We start from the raw sequence: 21,902 nt of genomic DNA, 5'->3' as shown, positions 1-21,902 counted from the left end.
ACTTCCCTAGACACTTCCCTTACTGAGATCTTATCTCCTCCCACACTATGTATGGGTTTTGTTTGGGCAGGACCAGGGTGCTTAGCAGATCCTCTAGTGTTAACCAGACAAGTGCCTTCTGCTAGATTTACATCCTAATGCTTCCATGTCCCATTGCCTAATGTTCTTAACATAGTCTTCAGCAGTCCATTAAACCTCTCAATCTTCCCAGAGGCTTGTGGGTGATAGGGAATGTGATATATCCACTCATGGCATCTTTCTTTGCCCAAGAGTTTATAAATTTATTTAGAAAATTATTCCCAATGTCTGATTCCATTCTTTCTGGAGTACAATGTCAAAAAAATGTGCCTCTCAAGGCTTAAGATAGTGTTTCAAACAGTGGCATGGTTTGCAGGGTATGTTTCCAACCAACCAGCTACACCACTGGAACCAGGAGTGGTAGTGAGGCATAGATTTAGAAGAATTAAAGACTGTAGTCAAAATAGATAGTGCTGAGATAATGTAGCTAGAACTTCCCTTTTGCTAACGGAAGCCAGACTGAAAGAACTGATAATCCTTGGAAGGAACCGATCAATCAGAGGAGCTGTCAAGCTAGGGCTTCTGCATCCTGAATAATCAATAGACCCCATGAATACAATACAATCATAAATCAAACAGTCCTGGGAAAAACAGGATTTAGCTGTCACGAACACTAAAGGTTAAAAAGTCAGAGCTGAGGAAGACAATCTTACTTCATCATTTTGGGACCCCACCCCATTAAAAAGACCACCGACCCATTTCAAAGAACAAACTACGCATGCTTGGTGGCTTTTTGGGCTAATTACCATACGAAGCGGGGAATGGGAGGTATCAGAGCTATGAATATGCATTTGTAGTTTGTGTATTCAATACTTCTGTAGATAAAAGGCCCTGTGATGATCTGTAAATTGCGAGTGTGTTTCTGGGAGCTATCCCGCACGCTGCCCGGCGTTGTAATAAACATACACTTTCTAACTTTAAACTGTTAGAGAGTCTTTGTCCGTCATAGTTGGATATTGGTATTAGATCAATGTCCATAGTTTTTTAATAAATCATTTTGGCAAGCCAGCCAGGAGAACTGCTCTTTCTGGCCGTGGGGCCGGTGGGGTCTAGGACCCCTCAGGGCGCCCACCCGGAAGTTTTCGGGGTGAGGGCTCCTCAGACCTTACCGTCCACCCGGGGAAAGACCTGAACCTCCTGGAACTACGGACAAAAGGTATGTTTAAAGAAAAATGTATTGAATGAAGGTACCTTTGAATAGAGGCGGCTTATAAGTCATAAGAGACGTCTTATGCAAAGCAGAGGCCTGGGTTTTGGAATCTCCGAGGAGTATTGTTGTTGTGTTGTTGTGTTCCAGGTAGAGCTGGTCACTTGTTGGCTGCATTCCAGGGGAGGAAAGCAGCAGCAGCATAGAGATGCTGGTATTGGGGCGTAGTGGCCCCATCTTTGGTTTGTCCAGGTAAAGCTGGTCACTTGTTGGCTGCATTCCAGGGAGGGAAAGCAGCAGCAGCATAGAGATGCTGGTATTGGGGCGTAGTGGCTCCAATTTTGGTTTGTCCAGGTAAAGCTGGTCACTGTGGGCTGCATTCAAGGGGGAAAGCAGCGGCAGCACAGAGCTATTGATATCGGGAGCGTAGTGGCTCCATCCATGGTTTAAAGGTGCACTTTGGTAAATTCATAATCTGAGAGGCTAGCCTGAATTTTTGAGGTGAACAGGGTCCCGTTTTGAGTTGCGGTCGCGAACGCTGGATGTGTGTGTATTCGTGTCTGTTTGGGTTTTCTTTAGTGCTTAATTTGTGTACCGTATGTGTGTGAATTGTGAAAGTTTGTGTTGTAAGTGTTTTTGTTTTTACCGTATGTGTGTGAATTGTGATTGTTTAGGTTTTCTTTGTGATTGAGTGCTTAATTTGTGTACCATATGTGTGTGAATTGTGAAAGTTTGTGTTGTAAGTGTTTTTGTTTTTAAGAGATTTTAAAACCCCCGCCGATCCGCGGAAGGATATCTCTGCTGAAAAGCAGAGGAATTCGGGGGGGGGGGATGTGCTTGAGCCGTGACTGGAGAGTGTCACGGAGAGCGCTGTAATTTCTGACCGCATAACTGATAGTGTGATTTTAATCAGTGTGCTGTTCAATAAAAAACATCTGTGGGTGGATAAACTGTTTATTGTTTATTAAGAAAAAAAAAAAAAGTTTTAGGTAGTTTTTTTTTTTGTGTGTGCTCTTTGCAAGCATTCTCCTAAGATATCACAGTGATCAGGCAAAAATCTGGGTTGTCCCGGTAACCGGCAGAGAGCCAGAATTTGTTGCCTCTGGCTGTATCTTTAAAATTCTGAAAAAGCCTGATGTGTTTGTTTTAACTATTGTTTGTTTGTAGAATACAGTTTTAATTGTAAAAAAAAAAAGCCAAAACTGCCTGATCGAGAAACCCCCCCGCTTTTTCCTCAGTGCAAAAATTTGTGGAGTGTTTTTGAACCCATTGTTTTGTGAGCCTAAAAAAAATTGCTATCACATAAACAAGTTTTGGTGAAGAGGGACAGTGTATAAGAAGTTGATTGCAAATTTTCTTCAATTGTTAACTTTTTGTTTTAAGCACAAGAATTACAAAGCTGGTTCAAAGAGTTCCCCTGCCCAGGGATGGAATTTCAGAAACCCTAAAAATTAATAACCAGTAATTTGAATTATGTGTCTGGGTAATCGTGTGGGTTTTTCTTTTAAATAAAAAAAAATTTTCCTTTTTTATGTAAACACAAATTCTTTCTTCAACAGCTCGTGCTTCGAGCCTTGTTTTAAAGAATACATATTGCTAACTTTTTGTTTTAAGAATAGAAGGAACAAGAATTGAAAAGCTGGTTCAAAAAGTTCCCCTGCCCAGAAACGGAATTTCAGAAACTCTAAAAATTAATAACCAGTAATTTGGATTAAGTGTCTAGGTAACTGTATGGGGTTTTCTTTTACAAAATTGATTAGGGTCCCCTTTTCCTCAATTGATTTAGAGATTTGGGAAAAGGGTGCTAAAGGCTATCGAAGTGATCTAATAAGGGTTGCTAAGAAAATGAAGTTTGTAATCAAGCAGCATTTACCAGATCCCAATTGCTGCTTGATGCCATAACAGAAAAAAAAAAGAAATAAAATTCTTGATAAGACACTGGGGCAATAAAACCCTAACACCTGTAACCAGTAACTATGTAATAGTAAAAGAAGCAGCTGGCCAACCTAAAAAAGGCTTACATTTACAAACCATTGAAGTTTAAATTGGGGAAACAATAGAGAATCCATCAATTTTTATATGCCTAATGCTCCATCTGCACTTTTGGGCAGAAATCTGCTAGAGCAGCTGGAGGCAAAAGTAATATTTCAAAATAGAAAAATTATTTTGGAGGTAAAGAATCAACAATATGTAAAACTGTTAAAAAAAAAATTGAAAAAATAATAATAATAAAAAAAGAAAATAGAATAAGTGTTTCCTGGAGTGTAGGCTCCTGACATGTCGGCAGGGCAAAGAAAACTTTTTAAAGATAAAACTACTGAAGGAGTGTCAGTTTAATTTCAACACTCCTATCGTGCCAGTAAAGAAGCCTGACAAGTCATACAGGCTGGTACAAAACTTAGCTGTTAACAGAATAACTGAAGGCTTGTATTCAGTAGTCGCTAACCCTTATATCTTGTTAACTTATTTACTGTTTTAGATGTGCAGATGCTTTCTTTTGCCTCCCTCTCCATAAAGCCAGCCAGAAAATCTTTTCATTTGAGTCCTTTGAGGTGGTCCTTGCACTGGAGAACCTCAAACTGGATGGAAGATATTTGGGGAGCAGCTTGCAAACAGTTGCTCCAGTATGCAGAAGACCTCCTAAGAGCTACCCAGATCCAGGAAACATGAGTGGACCGGACGGTAAGCCTCCTAAACTTTTTGGGCTTGCAGATCCCAGAAGAAAGCCCAGCTGATGAGGCAAACAGTCATTTACCTGGGTTAAGAAAGCTATTCAGTCCTTTGACCAGCTAAAGAAGGCCGTCATGTCAGCTCCAGCCCTGGGACTTCCAGACGTGAGTACACAGCTCCTAAAGGATGGCCAGAGTGCCTCAGAATTCACTCTAGGCCAGAAGACGCCTGTGCTAGTGTCCCATACAATGTCTGCAGTCCTTGAAGAAAAGGAGGACATTAGATCTCCCCACAGAGATTCCTAATGTACCAAGCTAAGATTGTGGTAACTAACACTGTGAACCCAGCTTCCTTCCTCAGCGGGAGTATAGGAGAACCAGTGATCCACGACCGCCTGGAGACCATCGAAACCACCTCCTCCAGTCACCCAGATCTGAAGGAGACCTGGTTTACTGACAGAAGCAGCTACGTGGTCAGTGGAAAGAGGCATGCTGGGTATGCAGTTACCATCAGCAGAGAGGTAATAGAGTCTGGACCATTGCCCACCAACACCTCTGCACAGAAGGCTGGACATTTACTCAAGGTATGCCTTTGAGGTAGTCCTTGCACACGGAGCCATTTGGAAAAATCCTAAAGCTGCTAGATGCTGTGTAGCTACTTGAGAGGATGGCACAGATCGCATCAAAAAGTGAGCTCTAATTGGAAGAATATGCTGGCGGACAGAGAGGCAAAAGACGCAGCTAAAGGTGAGGTGCCCAATGAGACAATTGAGGCAGCACTTATCCCAGATGGAAAAATTTCAATTGAAGGTAAACCAGTATACAATAAGAAGGATAAGAAACTTATTAAAGCAGAGAAAGCAAATTATAATCAGGAAGGGTGTGCTGTGACAGAGGAAGGGAAACTTGTAGTACCCTCCTATTTGTTATGGCCATTAGTGCAAAGGGAACATGAGAAAACACACTGGGGAATAGATGCCTTGTATAGTTATTTGAAAGAAAGAATTATGGCTAGAAAATTACGAGGTACAGTAATACAGGTAACCCGTCAGTGTAGTCTTTGCCTCCGAACTAATCCCAAAAATACCCCAAAGCCAAAAATGGGACAAATTGGAAAAGGCTGTGGGCCTGGGCAACAATGGCAAATTGATTTTACAGAGCTGCCCAGGAAGGGAGGATATCGTTACCTATTGGTGTTAACTGATACCTTTTCAGGATGGCCAGAAGCATTTCCTGCCAGGACAGCTAAGGCCCGAGAAGTGACCAAAGCACTGTTGCAAGAAATAATACCGAGGTTTGGAGTTCCAGCCACCATATCCTCAGATAGAGGGCCACACTTTGTTTCAAAAATTGTACAACAAATAAGTAACCACCTGGGAATAGATTGGGAATTGCATACTCCATACCATCCACAATCTAGTGGCCAAGTGGAAAAAATGAACCACTTGATTAAATTACAAATTGTGAGGTTGGGACAAGAAGTTAATTTGCCCTGGCCCCAGGCTCTCCCATTGGCATTATTATGAATTCGGACAAAACCAAGGGCAAAAGAAAAACTAAGTCCTTTTGAAATATTGTATGGAAGGCCGTATGCAGTTCAAGATGGAACAGCACCCATGCAAGTAGGGGAGGAAATCCTACACAAGTATATGGTGGCCCTAAATAGACAACTTGGAGAAATTGAGAAATATGTGGCTGGAGCTCAAAACAGGGAATTAGATGGGCCAGTACATGATATACAACCTGGGGATTATGTATATGTTAAGTCTTTTGCAGAAAAGACCTTGGAACCACAGTGGGAAGGACCAGTCCAAGTGCTTCTCACCACCTTCACTGCAATCAAGATTAAAGAACAAAAGGCCTGGATCCATCACTCCCGAGTGAAGAAAGCCCCAGAAGGAATCTGGAAGATCACACCAGGCGATGATGAACTGAAGCTGAAGCTCACTCAGAACCACAAATAGAAGGACTAATAATTATTATGGACATTATGTGGAAAGTTGTAATTATTGCAGCAATAACTATAGCAAGGGTCAGTGCAATACCACGTAGGTACAATGTAACTGAGATAAACAGATGTCAAGGAAAAGCTTATGATGATTACTCTCGTAAGGCTTTGAATAAGATGCTAAGAGTTACGAATGCAAGCTTATGGGAAGGAAGAAATGTTTGGGGGTGTAAGTATGCATTCGTACAGGATGGGTTCCATGAGGCTTACCACCCGCCCATGAGACCCATCCGGATTAGTCCTGAATGCTGTGACAAATGCTTGAGTAAATGTCCTCAATTTAGACTCAAAATAGAGGGGTGTGCAATAAGAGGGTATGACATCAACTTTAACATTACTCAAGTATGTACTGAGCTCCATAAGGACCAGACCAAGATGATTCCACCAGTGCCAAGAAAGGCCGTGATCCCCCAGGTACCATCTATCCAAAAAGTAGAGGAACACATAACTCCTGTAATTACCAAAATTGGGCCATATGCTATTAAAAAGACAGGCATTCAGAAGCTGATAATTAACCCAAAGTGGTCTTTAAAACGAGTAGAAATGGGAGTACAGGTAAATGCTTCTCACGTTCAGCCAGAATGTGCTCCATTTCTCAAAAACTCCTTTGTGGACTGGACCACTTGGCTCCAAAAATGTGTGCCTCCTAATTTTAAAAGTAAGAGAGATCTCACTGGGGTGTTAGGAACAGGGTTGGGAGTACTAAATACAATAGATTCAGAGGTACTGATGAATAAATTAGCCTCAGTAGGGAATGATCTAGTCCAACTACAACAACCTTTGCAATCCTCTCTACTTGCATTGGGTAACAATCATTGGAAATTGACCCAAATACTACCAGAATGGGAAAACACAGAAGAGCAAGATCATGAGGTAATAATTAATGCACTAGGTACAGCTAGTGAAAACATTTCTCTGGCTCTAGGATGTACTCAGGCACAATTGTGGATGCAATCAGTAGCTGCCACAGTTATCAGGGAAGGCGGAGAGGGAACATTTCCCGCTGAGATTCGCAAAATTGTTTGGGATAATGCCTCTGATATGGAGAGGGAACTCCAGTCTTGGTGGGTGATGGTCAATTTCACTTATAACCCTGTGACTAGTGTAGCGACAGCCTTTGTTTTAACTATACATGATGCCTCAGTGGACCTAATACATCCAATAGTCTCCTTAGGATTAAATCATGAGGGAACTGTATTATACCCTTCTGAACACCGGATGTGGGCACGAGAAATTGAAGGAAAATGGCAAACTGTTAATCTAGAGCCCTGTACTGCGAGAAGACAGTTAGGATACATATGTGAAGGGACATTAGAAGGTGACAAAGACACTTGCTTGGATACAGACCAGAATATCTGTCACTTTGAAATGCATCCAGTCAAACAGAAAACTTCACTGGTGTATACAGGGCAAAGTTGTGTCTGTCTAAGGACAGCATGCCGCATCATAAAAATAGACAACCAAATTATAAATGAGACCCAATTCAATTTGTGTATTTGCAATTTTGTCAGAATTAAGGGATGTGATTTTTCCTATCAAGCACCTGTAATATCACATCAATATATAAAGGCTAACCTAACTACCGTGCAGAATATACTGCCTGTACCCATAGGAATGAATTTGACTTTAGTCGCTCAATTGATGAAACATCCCAGATTGAAAGAAATCTTAAAAAAAATTAAGGAAGAGGGAAGAAGGACATTAATTACAATTCACCATGACACAGAAACCATCAAAGGAGTATTTAAGAGGCTTGAGGAACATTTGTCTCATCACTGGTGGGATGTGCTTTTTGGGTGGTCTCCAACAGCAACTGGTATACTAAATGCCTTACTCCACCCTATAGTTGTGTTGCTTATTCTAGTTAGTATAAGTCTAGTTTTATCTGTTGCGATGCTTGTTTGGAATTGGAGGATGCTACGACGAATAGCAGCCTTAACCTCATTATCAAAAGCGTATGGCTTGGTCTTGAGAGACACTAGCTGTACAGATTGGATTGATGAGGAAAACACTTTTGAGTAAAAGAATTTACTCACTTTAAAAGGAGAAGTGGGGAAAATGAGGCATAGATTTAGAAGAATTAAAGACTGTAGTCAAAATAGATAGTGCTGAGATAATGTAGCTAGAACTTCCCTTTTGCTAACGGAAGCCAGACTGAAAGAACTGATAATCCTTGGAAGGAACCGATCAATCAGAGGAGCTGTCAAGCTAGGGCTTCTGCATCCTGAATAATCAATAGACCCCATGAATACAATACAATCATAAATCAAACAGTCCTGGGAAAAACAGGATTTAGCTGTCATGAACACTAAAGGTTAAAAAGTCAGAGCTGAGGAAGACAATCTTACTTCATCATTTTGGGACCCCACCCCATTAAAAAGACCACCGACCCATTTCAAAGAACAAACTACGCATGCTTGGTGGCTTTTTGGGCTAATTACCATACGAAGCGGGGAATGGGAGGTATCAGAGCTATGAATATGCATTTGTAGTTTGTGTATTCAATACTTCTGTAGATAAAAGGCCCTGTGATGATCTGTAAATTGCGCGTGTGTTTCTGGGAGCTATCCCGCACGCTGCCCGGCGTCGTAATAAACATACACTTTCTAACTTTAAACTGTTAGAGAGTCTTTGTCCGTCATAGTTGGATATTGGTATTAGATCAATGTCCATAGTTTTTTAATAAATCAGTAGCTATATTTGTTATTTTCTGTATTTTTTCTCTTTCTCTTCTAATTCCCTGTTCTCAGGTTCTCAGAGTTTTGAGTAACTTAAAATCAGATGGGCTTGGAGTTTGCTAAGTTAAAAGGGCTAAGTTAATGCTTTGTGAAATGTTTTATGTTGGTTGAATGTTGCTTTAAACTTTTTCCAAAGTTCTCTGATTGTCTGAAGTTGCCAGTAAAGATTTTTGTTGTTTTGACCTCTTGAGAATATTTTGTTGGTATTTCTGCCATGCATCTAACTCAGAGTCCATGAAAAAAACATAAGCCCTTTTAAGAGTCTTGTCGACAACATTTTTTGGGGCCTTACCCCATGTTGCCTGTCAAGCTCCTCTTAACAGTTACTTGTCTAAGGAAATCTTCCTGCTGGGTATGCTTGCAGCTATGACATTGACTGCTGCCTTTGGGTGCTAAGGGGGACTTGAAGGTACTAGAGCTCTCTCCCCACCCTTTGTTCATTGACCTAGTCTGTCACTCCTTCACAGAGCAGCTGGTTACTCTCTCCTTCTCCTTGCCCTCATTCTTAAAGCCCTCCTAATGAGGTCAGATTTCCTTCTGGCAAAAATACCTTTGCCTTGCTTAGTGAGGAGGAGCCCCCTCTCCCAAGCAGATGCTGATCCACACACAGGGTCCCATGCTCATAGAACCCAAAATCCTGTTGCCAGCACCAGCTCTGCAGCCAATTATTGACACACATTATCAGTGCCCTCCTCTTGCCCTTTCCTCTCAGTGGCAGAACTGAGAACACCCCCTGGGCCTCCATGCCCTTGAGTATCACCTTCCGAGCTCTGGGGTCGTTGCTAGGGGAAAGCTGGTGTAACAGGTGTGCTTCTCCAGTTTGAACTCTATGAAATTTGGTCCAGGCGAATGCTCAACAAGTAGGACTGGAACTCAATAAACCAGCTACTTGATCAGATCTGTCAAAGTTATCTCTGACTCCTCTCCTGCAACACCTGGACGGCATCAAAGACATCTGTGATGGGTTGACCTTGGCTGGATGCCAAGTACCCACTGACCAACTTTATCACTCCCCCTTCTCAGCTGGACAGGAGAGAGAAAATAAGATGGAAAACAACTCACAGGTTGAGATAAGGCAGTTTACTAAAGCAAAAGAAAAAGTTTGTGTGCAAACAAGCAGATGCAGAAAAAAAATTATTGTCTAGTTCCCATCAGCAATCACTGTTTGGCCACTTGCTGGGAAGCAGGGCTTCCTTCAGCATGCGTAGCAGATGCTACAGAAGGCAAGCATTGTAAATAACAAATTCCTCCCCTTCCTCTTCCTTTACTTAGCTTTTATATCTCAGCTGATGTCATACAGTACGAAAAATCCCTCGGGCCAATTTGGGTCAGCTGTCCTGGTTGCATCTCCTCCCAAGATCTTGCCAGCCCCAGCCTACTGATGGGGGGCAGAATGTTGGAGAGACAGCGCTGATGCTGTGCCAACACTGCTCAGCAGTAGCCAAAACACTGGTGTGTTATCAACACCTTTCTAGCTACCAATGCAAAGCACAGCACTGTGAGAGCTGCTGTGGGGAAATCAACTTCACACAAGCCACACCTGATAAAGCATTATTGGGGCCTGATAGTCAGCTCTGGGTGTTCTTTGCTGCTGAAATTGCAGTTATAGAAGACAGATTGGTACCTGCCCTTCACTCAAACCAACATTTGGTCCCAATCCTTCCAAAAAAAGGGGGTGGGAACAACATTGCCAGCCTGACTTATCCTTTTACCCTTCACATCCTCAAGGCATTGCCTTCTATAAGATCCTGTCTTAATCAAATTTAGCCAGACCAACCTCACATCTCCTCCATGACCTCTTTATAGCTGATCCTGGGCATCCAACACACACACACAGAGCACCCAATGGGCTCTGCTCAGTGGTATCCCTTTCAATGCAGGAGTTCCAGATCTTTGCCACTTGTATTACCAAGTGAAAAAAAAAAATGGAGACTAGATCCTTCTTCTTACAAGAACCTATTATTGTTCAGAAACAAGGCTTTTTCCATTGAAATTTCCCCCTCTCAAAGTGACTGGATCCCCAGATATTGATGGAATTTGCTACTTCAAAAATGTTCTGTTCCTACCCTGGTCACTATCAGTCTCTAAACCACCAACCCCCCTTGTACTTCTACATGGACAAACCTGCCTTTTAGGCTTTCTGATGTCAGATCTTGGCTGGCTGCCAGGGGCACAACCAGCTGTTTTCTCACTGCCCCTCCTCAACAGGACAGGGGGAGAAAATAGGGAGAAAAAGTTACTTCAGGACACAGCCACCTGCCAGATCCAAGGGCAGCAGGGAAGTACCTGCCCCAGACAGCATTTTGCTGTTTTTTAAATATGCTTACACAGGGGTGCCACCAGCTTTGCTGAGTTGCTCAGCTTTGGCCCTCAAGGAGTCTGGTGCCTAGCTGGCAGAAACTAGCTGTGTCCAGCATCGGACAGACCCTGGCCTCTTCTCACAGAGGCCATGCCTGCAGGCCACACTCTGTGTCCAGTTCTGGTCCTCAGAATTCAACAAAAAGATGCAGACAGACAGGAGAAGGTCCCAAGGAGGGCAGGGAAGATGATCAAAAAGCTGGAGAATGTGAGGAAAGGCTGAAGGAGTTGGGCCTTTCCTCCCTTAGAAAAGAGATGGCTCAGGAGAAACATGACAGTGTTCTGGCTCTCAAAAGGCAGCTAAAGAGGACAGAGGCTCTCTTCTTCAGAAGGAGCAACATGGAGAAGACTCAACCGAAGGATCTTCCTTATTCCTTTTTATCCATATCCTTCTATCCCCCCCACCAAGCCTCAACATAGACAATTTTTGAGTTGATTTTAGCTTTAGATTGATTGATTTTATATTTTAGTTTGCTTTTTCTCTGAGTGCTTTAACCATCTGTTAAGAAGTAGAGCAAACCTTGCCAAAGAACTTTGCTGCGCTTTCACTTTTATTTTAAACCTCCTTTTGCCAATACCTTTGTGATTCTTTAAGTGACCTAAGACACTCATTTGCAACAAATTGGTGTAGTCGGCAGGATGGCAAGCAATAGCACTGACTACTTACAGAAGCAGGGAATAAGTCCAAGTCCTATGCTGTCAGATAACTGGCACAATTGGAAAGCTGTGGAGGAACATCTGAAAGCAGCAAGAGGCTGCATGAAGACTAGCAAAGACAAAGGAATTAGTTGCAAAATGTTAGGCACCTGCCTAGGCTCAGGGGGAACCTCATCACAGTATTCCAGTACTTAAAGGGAAGCTACAGAGGATGGAGACACTCTCTTCACATGGAGCCACATGAAGAAGACAAGGAACAATGGGCAGAGGTTGCATCAGTCCCCATCACTGAAGGTTTTCAAAATACTATTAGAAAGAGTGCTAGATAATCTCATCTATGATCCCTTTTCAACAAAAGGCTGAACCAGATGATCTTTTGAGGTCCCTTCAAACTTGGGCTGCTCTAGGATCCTATGATTCTCCAGTGAAACACAGTTTCATAACCGTTGGCTCTCTCCAGTTTGAAGGAAATTTTTGGCAACACATTGTCGTCTTTGCATTTCTTGGTTTCAAGTATTTGAGTCTTAGCAGCCTGATTCTCAGGCTGCTGCATGTAAACAATGTGTATTCTTAGAACTTATCGGTATGTTTTGCATTCTTGTTCTCTGAGAGAGAACTTGACTGATGGTCATATTGACCAATGGAGTCAGGAGGTTGTAACCTCTTTGGGCCAATCTTGGCCCTCTGTACAAAATGTATATAAGCTATTGGAGTCAGATAATAAAGAGCCTTCCATGTTTCACCCTGCTGCTGCCTGCCATCCTCTGTGAAAGTCCGCTCCCACGTCGCAACGTGTTGCCCCTCCAAAGGCAGGGGTAACAACACAGGATGAAAGGTAAAACGTACTGCCAAAAAGCTAAGACTGCGTCCCACTAGATGCAGGAGACTGCTAAGCGTGCTCCCAGCGACACGCTTCAAGTGAACAGGCAAAACACTATCAATGGAATGCTGTTAACAGGCTGAAACATTCCACATGCTTGCATTCCAGGGAAACACCAGTTTTGAACTTGCAGAACTACTTCCCCTCAGTAAGACTCACAAGACGGAGATGATATCCCCATGACAAATCTTTATTGTGCAACTGCTGCTCAAAGCTTTTATTACCTTCCACAGACACATAGCACAAAGAATCAAACATCGACAGCGGCTAGATTGACGGGCAAGAGACGGAATCCATTCAGTGGCAATTTGTACACGTGCAGCAAATCTTGTGGTGCCAAAATCTTAGCCAGGCGGCCAGCCCGACTGACGGCCACCCAGAACAGGTAGATGTATGCGATAGACAGACTGCCCACCCTCGGGCCCTTCATCCACAACCATCCGGAATCCATTGGTCAGGCCCAGGTGAGCAACACACATCTTGCCAACAATCATTACATGCCCAAGAAGCTGGAGAAGGAAGTACAAACTCATAAATAAGTAAAATAGGAGGAAAAAAGGAACACAAATAGGGGAGCGGACAGGAAGGGGTGAGCAGAGAACCACTCAGAGAGAGCAGCTAGCAAATTCCTAGCAATTCAGCCGTTGCGCTACAAATTAATGTCCATCCAACTGCCTGCAACCGACACTTTTCAAGCAAAGCTACAAAGATCAATTATGCACGCTATAGGGGCAAAAGAGAGCTAGGCAATTTTTCTCAAGATAGACAGCAAAGGACTACAAAACAGCCACAGAAGCTGACACTGTCTCTGGGTTAAAGCCCCCATTGTGTCTTCAGGCAACATAACCAACCCTGATGGAAAATAAACTTTAGGCTGCCTTTTGCATGGGTTTATGAAGTCTTGTAACTTGACTTTCATAGCTAAAAGCAAAGCATCCAGCATCTGTCAACCAGCTTGGTCCTTCCTTGCCCCTAAGCTGCCAAAACCCCCAAGCCCTCTTCTCCATGTTAGAAGTACTACTACTCTGACTCTAAACCATGACAATAGGCACCAGACTGCACTCCAAAAAAAACACTGCATTTTGCACCAGAAATACATACCCAGGGATGATCACTGCTTTATATTACTGCTTTTAGTCAAAAAGCTCAACTCCATTACAAGCTAGAGGCAAAAGATTATAGCGCCACAAAACTGAAAGTAACTACTGTGTCCTATCAAGAGGGAAAGGGGAGATGAGAGAGTCTAGATAATGAGGAACTAACTAGAGATGCAGTTTAGCATACAGAAAGCTTCCACCATACTTACAGATTCACCAGAATCTCCTGCTTCAGACAACCCGATAACTGGCTCCTTAGGCATGACTAGGAAAAGCATCCCAGCTTGGGGTGAAAGATCATGAAACATGAGTCACTGTAGGAAGAGTAAACAGTTAAAACATAACCAGCTTCAGAGAAAGGTAACAGCTTAAGCAAATCAACCTGCCCCACTGAACTCCTGCAGAAGCAGATTACCAGAAACCTCAAACACAAGCCGGAATATTGATTTTTCTTGCATGATAGTAATGATTTCTATACTCAAAACACAATATATTTACAGAGTCCGTTCCAGAAATGGGATTCAGCATGGAAGATGATGGAGGCAAGAGATGAGCCACTGCTTTTGATTAGCAACCTCTAGTATGTTGTAATCCTAAGCAGTTTTTCTATTGGATGTGGTCCACGCAGAGACTGGAGACAAATGGCTTAACTGAATCGGCAGAGTTCAGTGACTGGAAGAGCAGCGGCCATTCATTTCCCACAGGACAGGGGGCTCAAGTATCAAACACACGCATAATGACAGGAAGCCTGCGAGTGCATAGGACGAGTCTGTCTTCCATACTGCATGCAAACCCTACCTTCAAAAGCAGAAGGCATCCCTGTTAACCTTCAGCATTTTAATAACTAAATTATATGAGATACTAACTTAAAGTTAGCATCGTGTAGGCAACGGCTGCATTGTTTCCCCCCCCAGTCTAAGCAGCTCACTCTTGTTCCTAGCATCAGCACCCGTGAACTTTGCAAGCATGCTGTTATCACGGTCCCACTTCCCCACAGAAATAAGATCTGGGAAGCGTTTGAAGGCTGCAGAATGTCCCGTTTCTAAATTGGTTTTTTAAAAAGAAAAACCAGAAAACCCTGTTATTCCTTGCCTAGTCCAGTTTGGGGTTCAGAACCAAAGCCCAGGACAGCAGAGCTGTGAAACCTTTTTGATACTATTACGAGACACATCGAGACCTGCATTTTTTTCCATGCAAACCCAACTCATTATGGTCATTACTTAGACATTCACTGTTCACACACACACACAGAATCCTCAAGGAGTTTGATTGAGTGTGCTAAAATAAACTTTTAAAACTATCATTCTTTACGAAGTAGCAAACTTTGCACGACTCGCAGTGCCAAAGCGACATCATGCGGAAAACGTCTGCGGCTGAACACCAAGTGTGCTACCGTCGGAGGCCCTTCTCTAGGCGCGCACACGACACGGTGGGGTGGAATACGAGGCGAGCCGGGACAACACCAACAACCCAGCACGCCCACGGCAGCCGGAGGGGTGGGGGTGCGGCACCGAACAAGCTATCGGGATGGTGCAGCAGAGAGCGCCACAACCCAGAGAGGCCCCGTCCGTCCCCCGTCCCTGCACCCACCCGCACAGCAGCGCCGCCACCCACCCTGCCGCACTCCCGGGCACCGCGCACTGGGTCCTCGGCTCAGGGAGAGGGAGGAGGGGGAAGGAAAGAAGAACCGCGAACAGAGCAAAGCCGCGACTACCTCCTCGTCCTCGTCGCTGATGGCACCGGAGAAATGCTTTGCCGATGATCTTTAGGAAGACAATAATGGCGCCACCAGACCAGACAACCCAGCACTCCAATACTCTCGTCAGGCAAAGACAACGCCCAGTGCTGTCCCCGCACTTCCTCCACTCGGACAGGCCCTCCGCGGCTCCCATTGGGCCGAAAGATCGCCGCCGGCCGATCCTGCTTTTCGATTCGCTGCCTCGTCTGTCGTTTTCGCTTGTCCCCGCCCCCTTGGATGGTCCGCCCTCGTCGAGCTAGTGCTTACCGTGACTCAGTGAGTTTGCGTGCCCTCGGGGCGCGGAGGGATCCGACCTTGGCCGGGGCGCGGAGGGATCTCTCCGTGTAGTGCTGCGACCCTGAGGGCGGGCTACGAGGTCGCAGAAGAGGCTGTAGTAACTACAAGTACTATTTCTTGTTATTTGTTACCGCATCAAGTCCACCCCAAAGATGCCTGTGCCTTTTTGGTGCTGCTCCTTCCAGTCAAATGACCGCTTTGGCCAGGGCAGGGCAGGCCTGGCCCTAACTTTTCAGGACATTTCGCAGAACCAACAGAAGTTGCTCTACATTGTTGCTGAAAGCCCCACTTCCATTGCAGACATTTCTATGCCGCACAACTCCTGGAATAAAATACAAGACAAAGCTTGCGTCTGGCAATACTGGCTTGAGGGCTCAAAATCAGATGTATGCTTATCTGTCTTTTAGAAAAATAGGTGTTATAAATGACAATATAATATTGGCTTTTGCATTTATGTATTAGCTTTTGCATGTGGTTATTAATCACAAGTATTTTGATATGGTACAATTTATAATTCCTTTTAAATACTTGTTGATATAATATAATCTATCAGTTTATGTATATACCATGTAGCTTATATAAATAGTAGCATGATAAATATTTTACACCATTTCCTGAGTTACCTGAATAAAGGCATTCTAACATTACTAAGTTTCTATTTTAATATTTTGCTAAGGCCTATGATATAATATAATTATGTTGTTTCTCACATTTGTGGACTGGCCTGTCTAAAAGATAAGATAACGGTGACAAAAACCAGAGCACCAAGAAAATAATTGATTGACTCTTCGTTATCAGGGAGTAAAAACAACAGGATGGGACCACGAGAAAAAATAAAACATATAGATCTAATCAACACGATAGCATGCAGACAAGTCAGAGGTCAAAACAAAGCAAGAAATTCCCTGGAACATCTAAACTCACAAGAATGTTTGAATAATGTATAAAACTCATAAATATGTTACTGTATTGTAACAGTATACAGAGAACATTGTTTTACAATGGTGTGTTTTTTGGCCAATCGCCAAAAACACCCCAGTGCTGGATATTTTGTCCCTTTTTATCCCTTATTAAACTTTTAAAAATTCTAAAAAGTGAACTTTGTTTTTTACAATAGGCAATGCCCCCAAGGGTGGTCTGTGGTGCCCTGCAGCCCCAGGGACAGTGAGCACTTTGAGTGGTCTACACAACTGTCTTGTAATATATATAAACACTGCTTTCCTCTCTATTGGGCTAAGGATATTCTTGGCCACTTTTGTGGCAACACCACGTTGTCCTATTTAGCAAACTTGCTTTCCAGCTGATGGGTCTCCAGCATGTACTGGTGCATGGGGTTGTTCTTCCCCAGGTGCAGGACATTTGTACATACAGGTTCCTCAGGTGGTTTCAAAACAGATCATTTCCTACAACAGGGGAGACTTGGACCCCCAGTGCCTGCATTGAGGTTCAGGGTCTCAAGAGATTGTGGGAAGAGTGATTGCCAGTGAAAATTGGGGAAAATAAATTGCTGAGTAAAACAGCCTTCTCCATGTTGTTTGTCACTACATGTCCTGACTTATTTATCAGCAGGGGAAGTGAGAGGGATGAGAGTCACTTTCTTTATTCTTTCTTTTCTGACCAACGCACCTCTGGAAGCCCATCTTATGATTTTTCATATGCCTTGCCAAATTCAGCTCCAGGTGTGCCTTAGCTTTCCTCATCTCATCCCTACACACCTGGGCAGCATCTCTAGATTCTTCCCAGGATGCTTGTCCCTTCTTTTGCTGCCTATGTGTTTCCTCCTTGTGCTTCAGCTCAACCAGAAGAGAAGGCCCTTACTTATCCAGGCTGGTGTCTCGCCTCTCTTGCCTGATTTCTTATGCATGGCAATTGAGAGCTATTTTGCTCTAAGAAAAACACTCCTCAAGAACTGCCAGCTCCCTTCTGCTCCTGTATCATCCCTGAGGGCAGTTTCCCACAGAGTGCCATCCACTGGTTCTTTAAAGACCTGAAAGTTAACTTTCCTAAATTTCAGTGTCTTGACTTTACTCTTTGCCTGTGAACGGGATGCTTCCAGTGGTTGAATTAAGAATGCTTCGTTGACTTTCTCTCCTTGATCAGGTGGCCTATAGTAGACATCAACCACAAGGTTTCCTTTGTTGGCTTGTGTGAAATGATGACCATGGATTCAGGCAAAAGCTAAGGCTTACTATCTACAGCCTACACCATGTACCCTCCATATTATCATTTTGGTTTGAAAGATGGGTGTCTGCCAAGGAAGGTGAGAACCTCCCTTGGAATGGAAAATGTAACCTCCTCCCTTCCAAATTATTATAACTTTGAAATTACGGGGCTTTCAGGCAAAGATATGGGAAAAGGAATAACAGTTCTTTATGAGAATAAATATATATATATATATATAACATGGCAAACAAACAGCACCAAGAAAAAAAAAAACAGAAACCCGTTAACAGCCTTCTCTTGGCTGTCAAGCACTTTCCCCGTAGGTCCAGTTATCATCACAGCTGGCAGGGGCATTGTTGGCTCCTGGCCAGGCAGGGCAGGTGCAATGATTCCCCTTGGCTGCAAGGGGGCGCTGCAGAACGAGCTCTGCTGTCTCTCTTCACGTGGTAATGGCGGACAAGCTGGCAAGAGAGAGACGGGGCTTTCCTTTGCAAACTCACGGGAAGCAGCCAGTCTCAGTGCCACTCGGGAAAGGGAATGGACTGCAGCAGGAAACCTTGGAGGAAGCAAGCTGGAATGGCAGAGGCACACACACTGGGGGTGGAAAACAAAATGTAGCAGAAAATCCGGGGTGTGCCAGAAGCCGCGGGGTGTCTGGGTGTTGGGTTAAAGTGTAACAAGAAGCCCTGAAGCAGCAGCAGAGAACAGTGGGGCTGGGCAGGGAGTCGCTCCCCTGGATAGCTCACCGGCAATGGCTGGTCCCAGGGTCTGGCTGCACAGAGGGGTGGGCCCTGGCATGGAGACTGTTGGTTCTTGTCCTAGAGTGACTTTATGATGCTTGTATCTCCAATCGTCTGTTCTGTGTGTGCTGTATATTGAGTTCTGTGCCTTTAAGACTGGTTCCGAGAGTGAAGCAAGGAAAGAAGCAGCATGCAGTTTCTTTTGAGAAACAGCGTTCACTCCTCTACATTTTTTTCTCAGGACGGTCTTGTTCGTCTGAGGCACGGACAGCAGCAGGACAGAAATCTTTTTTTTTTTTTTTTTTGCTTTTAGTTAGTTTAGCTAGCTGAGGCAGAGAAGCTTCCCGGACTTTTCTTTTTTTTTCCTTTTTCTTGGAACTGTTTAAACCTGCTCTGGACTGAAAAATACAGAGTAGCACCGAGGAGCTCACACCTGCGGCCTCCCGGGGCCTGGACTTCCAGAGTGACAAATAAGAGACTGACCAAGTCCAGCTACATCCATGGCAAGGACTTTCTCAATTTGCTCTCTCGCTCCAGAACAGAAGGTTTTATTGTTTCATATTATTCATTCTTTATGCTTGTGGGCACTTTGTTTGTTAAATAAATAGTTTTTTACACTTTTCTCCAAGGAAGTTCTTTTCCCAGACCGGCTGGGAGGAGGGGCCGTTTGGGTCTGCTTCCCAGAGGGACCCTATTTGGGGGTTTTCTCCCAAATTTGCCCTAAACTAAGACAGTTCCCAGCACAGCACATGCTGGCCGTGGGTTTCCAAGCAAGCAAAGGAGCAGAGAAGCAAGCCAATATGCTTCAGTCACAGTAGTGAAGGAAAAAGAAAAAAAGAAATGGGCAAAAACCACAAGGCAGCAGTATCTCTAGCCAGAAACACCACTCCAAGAGGCTGTTGAGACCTTGCCCCCAACTCTAGCAGGAATCCCGGGTGGTTCTCGCCCATTGCAATACTCTTGGAGCCGGAGGGGGATGGGCGGGGGGGGGGCCCAGAAGGAGGTTGGGGGTGACTACTTAAGGGCACAAAAAAAGCAAAAACAAAAACAAAAAAATGGATATGGGATAAAAACCATTCCCAAGAAAATTATCTTTGCAGATGGGGGATCCATAGAGCAGATGTAAAGAAAAGATGAGTTAGCTGAAGAAGAAGGTCTGGATCATCTAGGATAGTCCTCTTTTGTCTGATGAACAGCATAGAACAGAACAAAGTTGTATGACTGGAACTTTGAAGGACACCAAGGCCAAAAAAGTGACCTGTGCCTGATTAAGGGTCATTTAAGTATTGAAATGCATACTCATGCATATGCTAATAAGCTTACTGATGTACATGCTACTACATATATGACTATATTACTCAGCTCTCTGCTTAGATCATGCTATACACAAGAAGGAGAAGATGGGGCTGTATTTAAGGAGGGTAGAAATTTCACCTAGTTAGGAGCATGTCCCAAAAGACCTTGGAGACAGATGACCAGATGCTCTCTTCTTCCTCCTCCCAAGCAGGGACACCTTCCTGGGAAGCTTCTGCAGATTATTATAGCTATCATTATTATTATCATTACCATTATTATCATTATTATTACCTGGGTTAGCACAATGTTATTAGAGCCCTATTGCAGCTAGTGCATATCTCAATGGCAATTCTGAATCTGTATTTCTATAGCTTCAATGAACTGCATTATTCATGAATCTGTGCTAATGAAGATTCTTAGAGAACGCAACCAGATTCATAGTGCCAAACTGGTTGTAATCGGAAATTAAGCCTAGCTCCACCCAGTCCCTCTGATCTCTGAGGACCAGCTGGAACGCAAGGGGCTTTATTTTCTGCCAGATTTCTTACTTTTAGTGCAACAGTTTGGCCTCTAATTTTCACCCATAAGCTCTCAACCTGTTCATCACTGTCTTTCAGAGAGACCTTTGTGCAGTCAAGCCCTCTTATTTCCAGTTTACATAGAGGTCCACCTCCACCTTTCCTTCTTTCTGATGAATTTATAGCCATTGATTGCAGAGCTCAAATAATTTGAGTTGTCCCACCACATTTTTACTGTAGTGATTACATTGTTACCTTTCCAGCTGCACAATGGCTTCCAGCTCCTCTTTCTTAAGTGTACTGCATGCATTGGTACAAAGGCACTTCTGTTGGGCTGTTGACCTCATCACCTTTTTGGAAGATCAAGCCCAATTCTTTTGTGGCCCTTCTCAGATATTCCCCTCTTGGTTCCCAATGCATTAGCAGCACCTGGCTCTTCTCTGTTGTTCAAAACTCCACCCCCTTTCGCCACTGAGTCTTGTTTAAAACCCTCCTTGTAAGTCTGGCCAGCTTGCTGGCAAAGACCCTCTTGCCCTGTGTAATGGTTTCACATTCACCTGTCTCTGTTTGCCAAATTTAGTGTAATGGTTTAAGTGTCTTTTCTGCTGTGAGATAGGATTAGGAAGAAAGGGCAAGCAGGCCCAAACTTAAAGGTACAAAGATAGATTTATTAACACACACTAAAAGAAGAAAATAAGAATCAAATTAAAACTTTCAGAACACTTCTCCTCCTCCCCCTAAGTGTTCACTTTCCCACAAACAATGTAGAGACAAAACTCAGAACTCTAGGTCAGTACCACTTATAAAATAGTCTTTCATTTAGTCCTTTTAGAGAGAGAAGTCTCTCCTAATTTGTTCTGGTAACTTTCCACGAGAAAAACAGTCTGCTTGTGGCTTTTAACTTTCACAACAGCAGCCGCTCGGGGGAAAATCTGCAGTTGTGGACCTCCCATATCACGTAACCTTTCCCATGACTACATATGGGCCGTGGACTCATGCATACTGGCATGTCATTTTAAAAATGAACAGTTCAAATGCAAAAGATTTCTTCATTTCATGGGACAGAGATGTCTTCTCACTTCTTCACTGATGCAGGGAGCTTCTTATTTCATCTTTTCTCTGTTCAAACATCTCATGGGATCACAGGAACACAGATTCTAATTCAATATTCACTCAGTCAATCACAAATACCTTTGCTCAAATCCACAAATCTGAACAATCATTTTCCCCAATTCATTTTGTCCACAATTTAAAGGAAATTCTAGCATGTTCATATTACAGTTTGTTACCACAGCTCATAGGAGATTTTTGGCCTAGGACTAAGGCAACATCATCTCTTCCACCTAAGGGGTAACTCATCCTTCACTGACTTTGATATCTTCATATTGTCCCTTTACATATCTCTAATTTGGCCTTTTCTCTCTCTGTGAGAAGGGTTAGGGCTCTGGAAGCTTCATCTGTATCAGGAAATAGTTAAATCTTGCCCAGGTCCTCTCTCCCTCTGCTTGCGCTCATGGT

General features: G+C 43.6%; 1 long non-coding RNA gene across 2 annotated transcripts in view; it reads right to left on the bottom strand.

The window, feature by feature from the left end:
- Positions 1-15,502, bottom strand: part of LOC310922271 — a 28,946-nt gene extending 13,444 nt beyond the window's left edge. Inside the window, exons 1-3 of one of the 2 annotated variants that reach the window (XR_014592370.1) lie at positions 15,347-15,502; positions 13,842-13,915; positions 13,004-13,044 (exon numbers count right to left, since the gene is read on the bottom strand). This is a non-coding gene — a long non-coding RNA (uncharacterized lncRNA). Of the gene's footprint in view, positions 1-13,003; positions 13,045-13,841; positions 13,916-15,346 lie in introns of those variants that run through there. The other variant, XR_014592369.1, reaches the window with a different exon arrangement.
- Positions 15,503-21,902: the final 6,400 nt, after the last annotated feature.

The sequence above is a fragment of the Zosterops lateralis genome (assembly GCF_965231275.1).
Source record: "Zosterops lateralis genome assembly, chromosome: W".
Classification (NCBI taxonomy): domain Eukaryota; kingdom Metazoa; phylum Chordata; class Aves; order Passeriformes; family Zosteropidae; genus Zosterops; species Zosterops lateralis.
Note: the sequence above shows the minus strand (reverse complement) of the source record. Positions and strands in the feature narration are given on the sequence as shown.